This window comes from Hypanus sabinus, chromosome 29 (genome assembly GCF_030144855.1).
Source record: "Hypanus sabinus isolate sHypSab1 chromosome 29, sHypSab1.hap1, whole genome shotgun sequence".
Taxonomy (NCBI): domain Eukaryota; kingdom Metazoa; phylum Chordata; class Chondrichthyes; order Myliobatiformes; family Dasyatidae; genus Hypanus; species Hypanus sabinus.
Window position 1 is genome coordinate 13,487,480 of NC_082734.1, and position 16,309 is coordinate 13,503,788.

Below are 16,309 nucleotides of genomic sequence, written 5' to 3' on the forward strand. Positions count from 1 at the left end.
TGTTTTGCTTTATTTTTAATCCACCTATTCTTGAGATAGATATATATATATATATATATATAAAAAACACATACATATATATTTACCGTCATTGTTTTAATTTACTTATTTATTTTTTCTACATGCCGATGATATTAAACTTGATTCTCATCTGATGGTGCAGGTGACAACGGCCTGGCGCTCCTTAGTGGGGTCCTGTGTGTCCCTTCAAACACATATTTACAATGTAAACAGCATTATAAAAAGTGTTTACAGTGCAGTGACTGAGGTAATAAATAGAGGGTGGGGGAAGGGCTAATTAGAACGGCTGATCAGATTAACTTCCTGGAATGGAAGGTGCAGAAGAAACTTACGAGACAGCAGGAAGTTTTTTTGTTTTTATTTTAATTGCCCCATAGCAGTTTCCAGAAAAGAGCTTTTGTAAAAGACATTATGATGGCTGTATAGAATTGCAGCAGTATGGGGAAGATGGAATTTTACCAACGGCTGCATGAAGTCCATCCTCTGCCGAGCTTTTTTGTTAATAAAGGAACTAAGGTTCTCCCACAGAAGGTCCTGGGATATAATGACACCTATAAACCTGAATGCTAAAACTGTGCTTAATGATGGAGCTGTTTGTTCCACTCTGTCACACCCAAGAAGAGGCTCATAATAGACTTGGTGACTGATGGCATGCAGAAAAATGCAAGGAATATCTGCAGAAACTGAGCTAATCCAGTAGATACAATGCCTGCTATCTGCATGGATAAGAATAAAGAATTATTTTAAAAAATAACAAGAGGGGAAAATACCATGGTAATTGTAAAGAGTTTTAATTAAAAGCACAAATTTAATCCTATGTGAACAGGAGGAAAGTAGAGAGTTCACCTGGAGCCAGAGCAAAGGATATCATAAACCAGTATAAAAGGACATTCCTGCTGATCAACAAGAATCACTCAATACTGGAAACAGTCCGCAGGTGTGTTGGTGGATAGAGAAAGCTGCAAACACTTCTGAACGTTCTGACCCAGAACTACATCTGTCTGCTCATCACAAGATGTAAACAGGAAATGGACACTATACAAAAATTAAAATAGAAAAGGAAGTGAATTCTTTTGTAGGCTCCAGAACGCAGACATGTTTATAAAATGTAAAGCTAGTCACCTATGTCATTAAGACAACAATTCGAGGGGAATTTCAGCTTCCAGATCTGACATTAGCAAACTAGCTCACATCAAAAAGGCATCAACCACCTTTAACACACACAAAATGCTGGTGGAACACAGCAGGCCAGGCAGCATCTATAGGGAGAAGCACTGTCGACGTTTCGGGCCGAGACCCTTCGTCAGGACTAACCGAAAGGAAAGATAGTAAGAAATTTACTATCACCAGCATTTTGTGTGTGTTGTTGTTTGAATTTCCAGCATCTGCAGATTTCCTCATATCAACTGCCTTCAGAAGGGTTTCCTGCAACAAAGTTCCATAACTGTTAAGGCAAGCGACTTTGTACTAGATCAAGCAGGTGTAATGAACAATGCAAATGTAATAAATAGTGCATGAATATTTGTGTAATAATGATCTACATGTGATCATGCTCAATGAATTACTTATAAAAAAGAGACATGTTGTGTATTTAATATTTTAATAATATTTGAATAATCGTGTGTGTGTGTATAGTTTGATTAAGCATTCTTGTTCATTTAAATAATTTAATTACAGAAATTTGGTATGGACAAAATAAAAACTAAAATATATACAAAGGCATTAAAATAAACACAGACACTGCTGGAGATTTAAGAACAGCAAAGTTGACAATCACAAAGCTAAAGCAAGAGGGTGAATAAACTGAAACTATCAAGGAAAAATACATCTACTGTTTAATTTATAATCCTATTTGGAAAAACAACATGGCTATTTCAAAATTGTTAACTTAATTCAAGGAAACAGCAGTCTTAAATATCTTATATTTAGCATTTACAATGGAGGAAGTCAATGACAAATACAGTGATTCCAGTTAATCAGAGCAGCTATTTATTTGGGACAACTCTTAAGGGACAAAAACTAAATCGGGAAAAGAGTTGGGAATCCCTTTGCTTGTTTGGGACACTATGCTGCTTAATTGGGACAGGAGACTCTTGCCAAACAGTTTCTAACCATTGCCAGTCATGTCCAAATGAATGGCTGTTAAAGATACAACACCATGCTTAGAGTGATCAGTTTTTAAATAGAGTCAATTACATGTGCTTATGTTCTAAAAGCATTGATTATTGTTACTGATATTTGGGCGAGAAATAAACAGACAATTTGGAACTGCTTTGCTCGGCCACATTTTCAAACATTCAGGGTTGCAGATGCCAGCAATGACCGAGAGTGAAAATGTAATGATCGCAGTACTTCAATAAGTTAGGAATTTGAAAGTATCAACAATCACCTTGAATGTAACAATGAAAATAAAGGCCTGGAGGAAGCGATCATTAAAAGCATTGTATGAAGTATTCTGTTTGTTTTGAATGTAGTTCCTTTTGCAAAAACATCACTTCCTGTTCGTAAGCTTTTTTTTACACTTCTTGTGCGGCTTAATCTGGATTTCAACTTGGAACAAACACGGTAAAAAGACATCCATTTCCATCCACACTTTATTTGCCCTTCAAACAGCAATATCTGTGAGGATTAAGGTTTCTTAATATTGGTAAACATTTTGGAGATGACCTCTGAAGGAAATATGTTTATTGTTCATCGTTATGAAGCTTTTGCTGCACCATGAGTTCACTCTAATCCACGGTATAGCTATAGTATGTTGCATGTGTGTATAACCTTACTTAACACTGATCGTGAGAATATTCAATATTAACATATTCAGGAACATGACAATTCTGTATTGAATTTAATATGTATTACTTAATTTTCTGCAGTTTCACAAAGTCTTCTCATTTAAAAGCCTGCAGAAAGCTTCCAAGCCTGGGTAATTTTTGAGGGGTTTTACTCCCTGCCTAGCTTTGTATGCAACACACTACGAGAGCAGTAGATGAAGGTAGTCCATTATCTGCACTAGGTGTTTGCACTGATTTTGTTCATTTCCTATCAAAATAACATGGCAGATAAATCCTCCGTTGATAACTATTATGAACTATTAGTTTGTAGTTCTGTAGAGGTATTGGTAATGTTCTATATTCATTTAAACACATGATTTGTTACTCAGTTACACAGTACTTTGTATTTTGTTTTATATACCCTTTAACAATTTCTATGAAATGTCAGTCAATTGGGACAGCCACTTAAGTGGACCAAAATATATTCATCCCCAATGTGTCCCAGTTTGACTGCGATCCACTGTGCTCATTTAGGATCAGGGACATGGGGAATAATTAAAATTAACAAACAGGAGTAACGAAGAAACAAGTACAGGTAGTTCTGTTATTATAGTTATTCCATAATGTGAAATTGCTGAAATGACACACCATTTGTATTACCTAAGCTGTGTTGGTTTTTGGAAAGAAGTCATTTAAATCTGTACTTTGAAGGAAAGCAATACAGCTCGTTCAGTTATAACACGACTTTCTATCGCATGGAGGCTTCTCAGGAACGTAACTATTGCATCATGGTAGAACTACCTATAGATAATGGAAGTGCAAGGGACTACTGATACCAGGCAGCTTTTACCCTTGGTCATCGGTGTCTCAACTACAACCTATCCATTTCCTCTTCATTCAGAAACTGTTCTTTATACCAAACAATGATTTTTTTAAAATCCCTTTTTCATTTCACAGAAGATGACTATCATTAAAGGGTAGAGCATTGTGAATGACACAGGCTGGTGTGCTAGATCCAGTTTGCAACCTTTCCACCCACAGCCTCTGACATGGGCTAGTAGATGGGAGGTGTTAGTGATCAACTCCATGTCTTACTACGTGTACAATACTGTGCAAAAGTCTTATAGGGGGTGATTGGTAAGTTCGTGGCCTATGGTAAAAAGAGTCAGATTTAGAAAACCTAGCACATTTATTTTTCAACATAGTTCCCCCCCCCCCCCCCCCACATTTACACACTTAGCCCAGCGGTCGTGGAGCATATGGATCTTGGACCTCTGGAAAGTGTCCACAGTAGGGGTGATTGATAAGTTTATGGCCTAAGTTAGAAGGCGATGAATTATTAATTTGTGTGTGTGTATATAAAAAAAAGACATTTACACAGTACCATAGTTGTTGACATGGAGCGGACAGCAAGTCTGTAAACATGGCGGGAGCAAAAGGATGTTGAGAATGGCAAGGGTGGAGCGCTGTGGGAGGGGTGTGAAACAGGTCAGATAGCAGAGGAGTGCCAGAGGCAGGGGGTTAACGTAACTATAGACACACGCAGCCCTGAGACACCAGGCAAGGTCATTTGATTGAAAACAATTAGTTTATTGATCACCACAGAATCTCTCTCTGGTGCTTCCCATTCCCTCTCCCCTAACTTCCCCTTTTTCATGTTCAATTAAAGTTCCACATTCAAAGTAAAGTTTATTATCACCACATGCAACCCTGAGATTCTTTTCCTGCCGACCTACTTAGCAAATCTTTAGAACAGTGACTGTAAATGGGATCTGTAAACTGTAAACAAACTGTGCAAATGCAAATAAATAACAAGCATGGAATAACAGCGTAACAGTCCTTAAATGAGTGTAGTTGTCCCCTTTTGTTGAAGTGCCTGATGGCTGAGGGGTAGTAACTGTTCTTGAACCTGGTGGTGCGAGTCCTGAGGCATCTCTACCTTGTACCTGATGGCAGCAGCGAGAGAATGACCTGGGTGGTGAGGATCTTTGAAGATTGGTGCTGCTTTTCTACAGCAACTTCTCATGAAATGTGATCGATGGTTGGGAGAGTTTTATCTGTGATGTACTGGGCCAAATATACTACCTTTTAAAGAATTTTCCGCTCAAAGACCTTAGTGTTCCCATACCAGGCTGTAATGTGGCCAGTCAGTAATGCTTTCCACCACACATCTATCGAAGTTTGCTAAGGTTTTTAATACCAGACTCCTGAATAAGTACAGGCGCTGGTGTGCTTTCTTTGCAATCATATTTATATGATGGGTCCTCTGAAACAGTGACACCCAGGAATCTAAAGTTACTGACCCTCTCCACCTCTGATCCTCCGATTATTACTGGTTCTGGTTTCCCTCTCCTTAAGTCTACAATCAGTTCCTTGGTCTTATTGACATTGAGTGAGAGGTTGTTGTTATTACACCAGACAAATTGTGACAAATATTAGTGCTGACAATAACTTCCTCTTACTTGGTTGGTCCCCAAGTTCACTAACAAAATAAAATCACACCTGCATTTCAATTTCTAAATTAAATACAATTTTCAGAATTCCTGTTGCTCATCATCGCAGCAACCAGCCTCACTCCTGGCTGGCTTCTTTTAACAGGAAATAATGGGTAAGCAGCAACTATGGAAAGAGACTGAGTTAACATTTCAAGTGAAAGACCCTTCTTCAGAAAGATGGAAAGGACAAACAGAGTAGAGTTGCCTGGTGATATGCAGTGGTGAATGGGTTAATGGCAACAGTTAAAGAGCGAGGACACAGACAGCAGAGTGCAAAATTTTCTGAAATGCGAGCTGTTGAAAAAGCTCACCAGGTCAGAGTGTGTGAAAGCCAGACAATAATCACAGGTGAAGGACATAGCAGAGATAGCCATTCTGATATAGACAGAGTGCTTGTTATCTGAAACAAACATTCTACATGGATTCCAAGGCTGCAGTTTCCTGAGACAGAAGAGGTGCTGCCCTCCAGAGCTGTATTGGGCCTCACTGACCACAGTGCAGGAGGTGGCAGACACACAGGTCTGTGGGAGTGAGACGGAGAATTCAAGCACTGTAACAGGCAGAGAGAAGGTCACAGTCACGCCTGTGGATTGAAAGCAAGGTCCCATCACCAGGCAGGACCACCCCTCCACTCCAGCATGCTGAGGGGACCGTTCCCTTCACAATTCCCTAGTCCACTATTCCATCACCACCTTATTGTCCATCTGCCTTCCAGACAAGATCAAATGCTGGCCAAACTCACTGCAATGCACTGGTTCAATAGTTTTCTTCGGCAGTAAAGCCAGACCTGCAAAGCACAAACGCTAGCCAGCTTATCATATCATTTCTCCATTAACCACTGGACCCCCATGGCAAAGCTGGCCTCGCTCCATCATTAATATCTCTTGTCCTATTTACCTCTATCCCTCACTTTCGCTGCATGTAGAATCTAACTTTTCAACTGTCTCTCATTCCACAGATGCTGCATCACCCGAAATATTTCTAATATGTGCTGTTTTTAAATTCCAATTTCTAACATTGCAGTTTTCCTTCCCTCAATGCTTGTTACTTGATGTGTGGGTGTATCCAGATAATAACCCTAGGAAAATTCTTAGTCTTTTTCTTACAAAAACTCCAGCAAGATGCTTAAGCATCCTTGCTGGGGCAAGGCCTTTGATTAATTGTTAAATAGCCCCATGGACATATAAAATCCACTAGTACTTCAGTCAACTCAGATTGAAGATCAAAGCCAGAAGACCTTAAGACCATATAGGAGGAAATTAGGCCATTTGGCCCATCAAATCTGCTCTGCCATTTCACCATGGCTGATCTAACTTCCCTATCAGCCCCAATCTTCTGCTTTCGCCCTGCATCCCTTTTTGCCCTGACCAATCAAGAATTTGTCAATCTCTTCTTTAAATATACGTGATGGCTTGGCCTCCACTGCTGCCTGTGGTGAAGAATTCCTCAAAATTTCCAGAGAAGGTTGTTCGGAAGTCAAAGCACAACGGCTGAAACCCTGGGCCTACTAGACTGAAAGTCCACTGGGAAAGTTGAAAATTCATTGTCTGCATGCCCTGGGTTGGAGGACAGAGGAAGAGTGAGTGGAACAGGGCTTGTGTTCTGCCAAAAACTGTTGGCACCAGAATGTGTGTCGAGCTGCCCCTGGTACTTCCTTAGGTTGTGTTGGCTATTAACACAAGCGATGGAGGTCCGTTGTCTGCAGGTCCACAGGAGGCGTGAAGGTCTGCCCTGGTGTTAGAGGAGGGGGAGAGAGTGAGTGAGTGGAAAAGAGGCCAGTTTTGCTCTTTTGCTGTGTTCTGTTGCTTGGGTTATGCTGCTAAGAATTGTGGGCATGCTATGTTGGCGCCAGAATGTGTAGCGACATTTGCAGGCTGCACCCGTATTGGTTGTTAACACAAACGATGGACTTCACTGTATGTTCTGATGTGCACACGATAAATAAATTAATCTGAATCTGAACTCTGTGCTCAACAGGTTACAACTGATAGAAGGGGCTGTGGAAGGAACAATATGTACAGCAGTCCACTGAAACAAGAAATTCTAGATATTTAGAATTTAGTTCAACTCAAATTCTGGAATTTAAAATTACCAGAAAGAACCAGTCAACAAAACAAAATAGCAAATAATCAAGATTTATATGGTTTAATAATTAAAAGTAAAGAATGTTTAAAAATAAATGAAGCACAGTTGTTCTAGCCTAGATCCTAATCTGTCTCCTGGATTGATTAAAGTTAAAAATCAGACATTTGCCCTGTCAAAAACATTACACCCTGTCAAAGCTCCAAACATGAACTCAGGAAAGGATATTGGATTGCTATGATTTGGCAGCAACTTCTAAATTTTGGCAACTGTGGCTTCAAATACATAGGTCAAAAGTGCTTGAAATAAAAGACTGGCTTGATTGTGTTGTTCAATCCCACAGCGCTGTGAAACTCTGCCAAAAAGCTTCAGCATGTGCATTAGTTGTTTTAGCAACGTCCATACCTGCTCATTATAAAGTAGTAAATGCACCAGAGGTCAGACACCAATGCAGCTGCCACTGGACTCTGCTCAGAGGCAGCAAACCATGGGGCTGGATATCCTTAACCAGATCCACAACGTAATGGCAGAGTTGGGATTACATAGAATAACCCAACACTCAGTCAATTCACAGACCTCAATTACAGAAAGCAAGGACATCCTCATTTTACTTTAATCAGAATGTTTTAAATTATCATTCCAATGTACTTCTAAATATGTTTAAACTTTTAAAAATACTTAAATCCTTTTACATCAACCTCAATGTTTTTGACCAGAGATATTGACAAGCAGTCCAAAGGCTTTTGACAGCTGCAGCAAGGAGGCCTGGAGAATATCTGGGCCTGTGGGGTTATGACAGGGCAGGTAGCAAGTGTGAACAGATCCAGCGTTCAACAGCCCACAGGCTTCAGTAGTCCTTGTGTGCCTGGGGCTGCCGAGCAGGTCTTCAACCTAAAACAAGTTGCGTACCAGAACAGTGGCTGGACAACTTTGAAAATTGCCAGTCAACTTGTGAAGGCGACACAATGACGCACTAGCAGAGTTACTGCCAAAGTAACCAATGAATCAGAATCAGGTTTAATATCACCAGCACACGCTGTGAAATTTGTCTTTGCAGCAGCAGTACCTAACACAATGCCTAATAATAGAGGAATTAAAGTATATATACTAAATAGATAAACAAATTAGTGCAGAAATAGAAATTTTAAAAGTAGTGAGGTAGTGTTCATGGGTTTAATGTCCATTCAGAAATCGGATGGCAGAGGAGAAGAAGCTGTTCCTGAATTGTTGAATGTGTGTCTTCAGGCTTCTGTACCTCCTTTCTGATGATAGCAGTGAGAACAAGACATGACCTGGGTGATGGGGCAGGACCCAAGTTCAATCCTGACCAACACACAAGATGCTGGAGGAACTCAGTAGGCCAGGCAGCATTTATGGAAATGAATAAACGGTCGACATTTCGGACTGAGACCTTTCTTCAGGAATGTTGCTCAGGATCCTGACCTACTGCTGTGTGCAATTTTCACACTCTCCCTCTGAATGCCAGGGTTCCCTCCATCCCAAAGATACCTAGTTTGCTAGGATGGAGAGTATAAAATGGCCTGTTATGCAGTGAAATTATGGGGCGGACATTTGCAGAGGATATTATTACAGTAATGGAATTAATCTGTGAGATAACCTGGACTTAAATGGGTTGAAAGGTTGCTTCTATGTTGTAAGGAAATGTGGTAAAGTATAGTCTAAAGTTCTCTTCAAAATTCCAAGCAGCCAATGGGCATACCTGCTGATATAGTTATTCCATAGGGATTATTATATAATGATCCAAGCCCTTCACCCCAAGGCAAATTATTAGCCAGATTAGGAACCTGCCTAAACTGCAATAGACAGAATGTAGGAGTGTTAGCAATGTCCCACAAGGATCTGTATAGACAACTATTCACTGTTCTTGAAAGCAACTTGGATGATATGATAGAAAGCTGGTGATTACACAAAGAGCCAGAATTTTAAACAGAGTACATACAGACATTACACTTCAAAGTTATGTTAACAGATTATACAACTATGCAAAACCACAGCAAATGCATTTTAATATAAGCAAATGTGAGGTCATCAACTTCTGCCCTGAAGAGGAATTAACATTTGCAAGCTAAGAGAAAACCCAATGGTGGTCCATGCATACAAACTTAAATTCCAGGACTGGTGCAAGAAAGTAATAAAGACCATCTTTAGCTATTATATTCAAGTGCAAGAACTGAAGACAATATATTCTGTAGTTTACATTTCTAGTTAACCATTGCTGGGGTACTGTGAACAGCTATAGACACCGAAACCAAAGAGGGCATACGTATAGTGTACACCTGTTCGTTATTGCAAGTCAGCCAATCAGGTGACAGCAACTCAATGAATAAAAGCATGCAGACATGGTCAAGAGGTTCAGTTGTTATTCAGACCAAACATCAGAATGGGGAAGAAATGTGATCCAGGTGACTTTGACTGTGGCATGATTGTTGGTGCCAGAAGGGGTGATTTGAGTATCTCAAAATGCTTATCTCCTGGATTTTCGCACACAGTTTCTAGAGCAGTGGTTCCCAACCTGTTTTATGCCATGAATCAATACCATTAAACAAGGGCTCCATGAACCCTAGGCTGGAAACCCCTATTCTAGAGTTTACAGAGAATAGCGCTTACAGTGAAAAACAAAAAAAATCAAGTGATTGGCAATTCCGTGGGTGCAAACAGCTTGTTAATGAGAGACGTCAGAGGAGAATGGCCAGACTAGTTCAAGCTGACAGGAAAGTGACAGTAACTTAAATAACCACGCATTACAACAGTGGTGTGCAGAAGAGTATTGGGCTACTGCTGAAGACCATGAACATACCCCTGAGTGTATTAGCCTCAGGAAGAAGTGAAAAAAGCTCAGTTTAAATTATGGCTGAATTAAGGTTTAAATTGAGAGATAACACGGGTTAAGGCTGCATTTCTTAAAAGTCATTCAGTTGCCAGGAGTCTTAAAAAGAAGAAATTCCTTTGGGTAGATGAAATAAAATAACAATTAGGCACAAACATCACCAGAATTCAGTAACATTAAATGTTTCCAGCTGTTAAAAATTACAAACTTTTTTTTAAGCTTGATGTCTATTAGAAGTGGCCTTAGCAATTTTACAAGTTTTTACACCTATAATTCTTTTCCTCAATATCAAGAAACAGATTACAATGCTGTGCCAACCTTTCCCTCTGACATAGGCCTCAATTTTTCTTTCATCCACATGCCTATGTAAGAGTTTTTTAAATGCCCTGTATGTACCTGCCTCTAGCTCATACATTATGGACATTCTTCTAGTAACAAAGGAAATTCTAAGAAAACCATTCAAGGGAAAAAAAATCATGGCGCTTTTTTTTTGGGGGGGGGGGGAGAATTGTCAATTAAAAAATTTATCCTGCATCCAGTGACATCCACCACAGAGCAAGAGTTTCAAAACACTAGGATTGCAATTTAATTAGCATTCACTCTGCACTAATGCATGCAAATTTCTGAAGTACTTTTCTACTTTTACACTTGGGCCATGGCAAGACATAGCAAAGAATTTGCATTGTAATTACAAAGACCCCGGTATTACAAAAAAATATACTGTTCCATTTATCCAATAGTTTCACTGTGGAGAGCAGTAATAACCAATACAAGTCAACTAGTACAAAAGTTCAAATGTTGAAGTACATCTATATTACCATATACTACACAGAGATTCATTTTCTTGCAGGTATTCACAACGAAATACAACAAAATCAATGACAAACTACACCAAAGACTGATGTGCAAAGGACGGCAATCTGCAAATTTCAAAAAACAATACATATATAAAATTGTGAGAACATGCTCTTCTTGAAAACCCACCCACCTCCCCTTATGTGATTAAAATCAATTAGTATACACTTTTTTTAAAAAAGTGATTTCAACCATAAGGTGATAGGAGTAAGATTTGGCTTGACACTAAATATGCTGCTAGCCCTCTAAACTCTTAGACTCAAAGGAAATGACTATTTAGACTATCTACACAAGTTATCTTAACACCAGGAAATCAGGCCATTGCACATCAAAGGGAAAGGCTTGCAGAGCCAAAAGAAGAGCTCTGCCACCTGTACTGATTCTTGCAGATATTCCTTTCACAGTTTTTCTCATTGCGAGAGAGTTTGGGGAATCAGCATACCATAGATAACACACACAAAATTCTGGAGGTTGGCCAAGATCCTTCATCAGAACAGGAAAGGAAGGGGGAGAAGCCAGTACAGGTTGAGGAAGGAGGAGGAGTACAAGCTGGCAAGTGACAAGTGAAACTCGGTGAGGGAGCGGTGAGTGAAGTGAAAAGCTGGGAGGTGATAGATGGAAGACGTAAAGGACTACAGGAGGAGGAATCTCATAGAAGAGGAGAGCAGATCATGAGAGAAAAGGAAGGAGGGATGCTAGAGGGAGGTGACAGGTAAGTGAAAAGAGAAAAGTATGGGATTAATTACTCCATGTTTTTGAACAAAATCATTTAAAGCCAATAAAAATGTGACTACCATGTCTTCACAAAACTGAACCCAGTCAGTGGGGATGACTGCATAAATGCCAATATCACTCAAACTTGTTGAGCAAAGGCAAAGACCCTTGAAATGCTCATCAGGTTAGCACCCATTGAAAAAGGAAGGTCATGTCTCAAGCCAATGATCTTGCTGCCAGAATGGAAAAGTGAGACAGCAGGTGTGTTTTAGGCTGAGGAACAGAGGAACGGAGAGAAGAGGGACTGTCTGAGAGAGAGTACAGGCAAAAGCTGTTGAGGTAATCTTTAACTTTACAAAATGGCAGTGGAAGACAGGTGGCTGCAACATGCCCAAATAGAAGATGAAGTGCTTCTTCATTGGTGTACAAACACAGACATCATCTGACTTCAGTAACGCTAAATGTATCCAGGCATTAAAAACTACAAACTTGTGTTTAATCTTAAAGTCTATTAGAAGTGGCCATAGCATTTTAAAATAGTACATAGAAAAAGAATTCTGGGCGTTACAATTAAGAAGGAGACTATTATGAAAAGATCAACAGGCAATCTAGAGGTACACCAAACAATTTTAATTCAATCAAGAGGGCTTTAAAATGCCCAAATGGAAGAATGAGCTGCTGTCTCTTTAACTTACAAAAAGCTCTGTTGAATCCATGAAGCAGACAAAAAACAAGAAGTCCGAGATGGGAGCAAAATGCAAGTGACAGGCAGCTAGGTCAGGATCACCCTTATGGATTAACCCAGAGTTATGCAAAGTAATCCGCATCTGGTTTCTCCAATATAGGAGACGGCATCTTGAGCACCAAAAGCAAAAATATTAAATTGGGAAAAAATCCAAGATAATCTCTGCTTCACTTGGAAGTGAACAGGTAAGAGGTAGGTGCTGCATTTCCCACACTGGAATGGGAAAGAGCCATGAAACGAAGAACAAATAAGGGACTTACAGAGGGAATGCTCAAAGGGAACTGGAGGAAGATGTGTGTTGGCGGAAACCCTCTGAAATGGTGCAACTTGGAGGACAACATTAGGGGCAACACGGTATCGTGGTGGCTAGCGTAACGCTTTAAAATTGCTCAGGGTTCGACTTCCACTGCTGCCTGACAGTAGTTTGTACATTCTCCCTATCATCACGTCGGTTTCCTCTGGTGGTCCGGTTCCTTCCCACATTCCAAAGACTCATGGGCTGTGGTCATGCTATGTTGGCTCCAAAAGCATGTCAACACCTGCTCGCTGCCCCTAGCATGCCCCTGGATATTCTGGTTTGATGCAACAATGCATTTCACTGTGTGTTTGATATTTTGATGTACCTGTGACAAATAAAGCTAATCTTTTAATCTGTTAAAAGGCAGATGATTGGGGGGGGGGGGGTGGCATTGGGGAGAGAGAATAAGGAAGGGGCAGAAGCTTAAAAAAAATCAAGGGAAACCTGATCTAGTCGAGGAAGTGAGAAGAGAACTGCAGATAAAAGAGACACAGCTGAGAAACCTGCTAACTCTGATGGAGCAAAGCCAAGATTAAGGAAAAATCTATCTCAGAAAACGCAAAGGAGCAGAACCGATGTGTTATAGGAGGAAAGTGGGAGGGTAGAATGACATCTTCACAGAATGTGCTGAAGGAGGAGGTAGTGTTGAGATAGCTGTGGGCTAATAATGGAGATTAGTCACTAACCCATACCCTAAGCTGTAAATAATGTTAAGAAATGAAAGCATCTAATATGGAACCTGGCAGCAGAGCAAAAATTGACTGTAACGATACTGAAGCTTCTGAATTCTGTACAGTCAATGCAAAGAGTTGGCAGAATGACAGGATTTATAACGGTTACCTTGACAACTTTAGTCTGCAATTTATCTGCAACCCTCCCTCCTTTCTGTGCGGTTCCAGCTCAATTGTTTTCTTACCTTGTTTTTTCCTCTATAAGTGCTGCCTGATTTGCTGCTTGCTTAAAGCAATGAGCCTTTCATTGCAGATTTTCTGGAGTCTCTAATTTTTTGCTCCAGCACATTGTTGAAGTGACTGAGGTCGATTTTATGCCAGAAATTCATGGCCACTTCACTTTATTCTTCTGGAGTAATTACCTTACATCCAGAGAATTTCCTGTAGTTTGTCAATAGTTCTGTTCCCTCTGCTCTAAAAATACTCTGATATTGTGCACTGTTCACTTACTGGCTGTGCCTAAATGAAAACCTCAATTCCCTCAGCCAATAATTTAGAGCACAGTGACAACCTGAGCAGATTTATTTTTAAATAATATATCCATGCACAAAACTGAAAATGGAAATCAAAGTAAAAATGAAGCCACATCTTAATCTAAAAATAGTTTTTAAACTTTGATACTTCGTCAATTTAAGATTTGGTGAGTAATCTCTATCCAAAGCAATCAGAGATTTTTTTAAAAATTCATTTATAATTTGTGGCAATACAGGTTGAATTCTCCTTATCCGAAGTGCATAGAGTCAGAAGTGTTTTGGATTTTGGAATATATCATGAGACATCTTAAGATTGCCATTATTTCCAAATGGTAAATAGTATATCTTACACTTGTTCATCATACTGATGCAGCCATTCAGCGTGTTAGATTTTCATCAGTGACAATCTCAGAATCAATGAATTTCTTTGCTGCTTCACAATCAGCATAGGTGCTAGCACCACAAATCCTTAAAAATTTAATGCCGTGCTTTTAGCTAAATTTCTAAAACCAGCCTGCTGAATACTCAGTTTGCCATGATAAATCCCCCTCCTTCTTTCTCCCAAGGCCACCTGTCCCATGATCCTTTCCCTTCTCCAGCTCTGTATCACTTTTGCCAATCACCTTTCCAGCTCTTAGCTTCATCCCACCTCCTCCGGTCTTCTCCTATCATTTCGCATTTCCCCCTCCCCCCACTACTTTCAAATTTCTTAGTATCTTTCCTTTCAGTTGGTCCCAACAAACGGTCTGGGCCCGAAACGTCGACAGTGCTTCTCCTTATAGATGCTGCCTGGCCTGCTGTGTTCCACCAGCATTTTGTGTGTTGTGATGATAAATTTTTGCTTGTTTCATGATCTGCATATGGTTACGTGACATATACTCATTCCACCACTGACGAATCCACTCTTTCAATACACGATCAAGATCTTCATTTTATGCAGTTTTTTCCGTTTTTCACTAAGCACTAATGCACGTTCATTACACGTGAGGTCACTTCTCAAAACTGTCTGTGGTGCACAGAGACCTGTGCATTACCTGGAAACCTTCCCAGCGCCTTGCGGAATTTTCCATTTTTTGAAATTACGGCAGCAATCAAAAATATTAGGGATTTTGGAGTTCTGGATAAGGGGTGCTCAACCTGTTTTGTCATGCAAAATACTAATAGCACCTCCAGTTTCTCTGTCACTTTACAAAGCAAAATTACAGCTAAATAATCATTCCTGAGTACTGCTGCTCCACTTCAGTTAGTTGTTTATCCACATTAGCACAGGTGAAGAACTTGAGAGTCAGCAGCAGCAAACTCACCTCTCAGTTAAATCAAGAGTTCGAGCCCCATCTAAGACTAGGCTGAACCGCATTGCCAAGAGGTGCTATCTTTTGTATAAGGTATTAAAGGTATTAGAGAGAGCTCAGATCCAATGATACAACAGAAAGGACTGGAGTCTTCCTCCCAAACTGGCCAGTATCTGGTAATTAACAGCACAGCTTCAAAATGAGAAAACAAGCTCTGAGGTGCCCTAATACTCAAGTATATCTGAATATAATTGAAGGTCCTAAAGGAATGCAGATTTTTCCATTTAACACCACCCCACCTCCTCCACAGAGTTATATGGGAGACCAAGATAGGCATCCGTTTAGTTTCGTGAGACCATGGATTTGCGCCTTGGAAGGTTTTCAGGGTTGTATGGGAGACCGGTAGTTGCCTAAGCTGCAAGCCTTCCCGTCTCCACACCACCGATGTTGTCCAAGGGAAGGGCACTAGGACCCAAGCAGCTTGGCACTGGTGTCATCGCACAGCAATGTGTTGTTAAGTGCCTTGCTCAGCTGAGGCTCGAACCAGAGACTTTCAGATCAGTAGCCTTATCCACTATGCCACGCGCCAACATAAGAAACCAAGAAATGAACATGATAAATCAAGGCTAGTGAGTTTTGGGTTCCACAGATGAAAGATTTCAATACCTTATAACCTTAGCCAGATGGCCTTTGCTAAAAGGATTGAAAAGGTAGAAATCAAGGCAAATTATGGATTTCACAATGATAAAACATAAATCTCATTCAAGCAGATGAGTCCTGATGAAGAGTCTGGGCCAAAATGTTGACTGTTTATTTTCCTCCATAGATGCTGCCTGACCTCCAGCATTTTGTATTGTGTTGTTCCCACAGATGAGGAAGGTGGCATTTAGAGTCGGAGTAATACAGCATGGAAACAGGCCCTTTGGCCCAACGCACCCATGCTGGCCAAGATACCCACCTAAGCTAGTCTCATTTGTCCACATTTGG

General features: G+C 40.2%; 2 protein-coding genes across 9 annotated transcripts in view; both read right to left on the reverse strand.

Annotated features, from left to right (window-relative positions):
- The window catches only part of LOC132383017 (myocardin-related transcription factor A-like), a 216,309-nt gene that overhangs the window by 170,556 nt on the left and 29,444 nt on the right, over nt 1-16,309 (reverse strand). The window lies entirely within an intron of this gene.
- LOC132383020 (general transcription factor II-I repeat domain-containing protein 2A-like) overlaps nt 7,024-16,309 on the reverse strand; it is a 266,610-nt gene continuing 257,324 nt past the window's right edge. Inside the window, exon 2 of the transcript XR_009508525.1 lies at nt 7,024-11,350. The gene's annotated coding sequence lies outside the window, so the exon portion shown is untranslated. The remainder of the gene's footprint in view (nt 11,351-16,309) is intronic.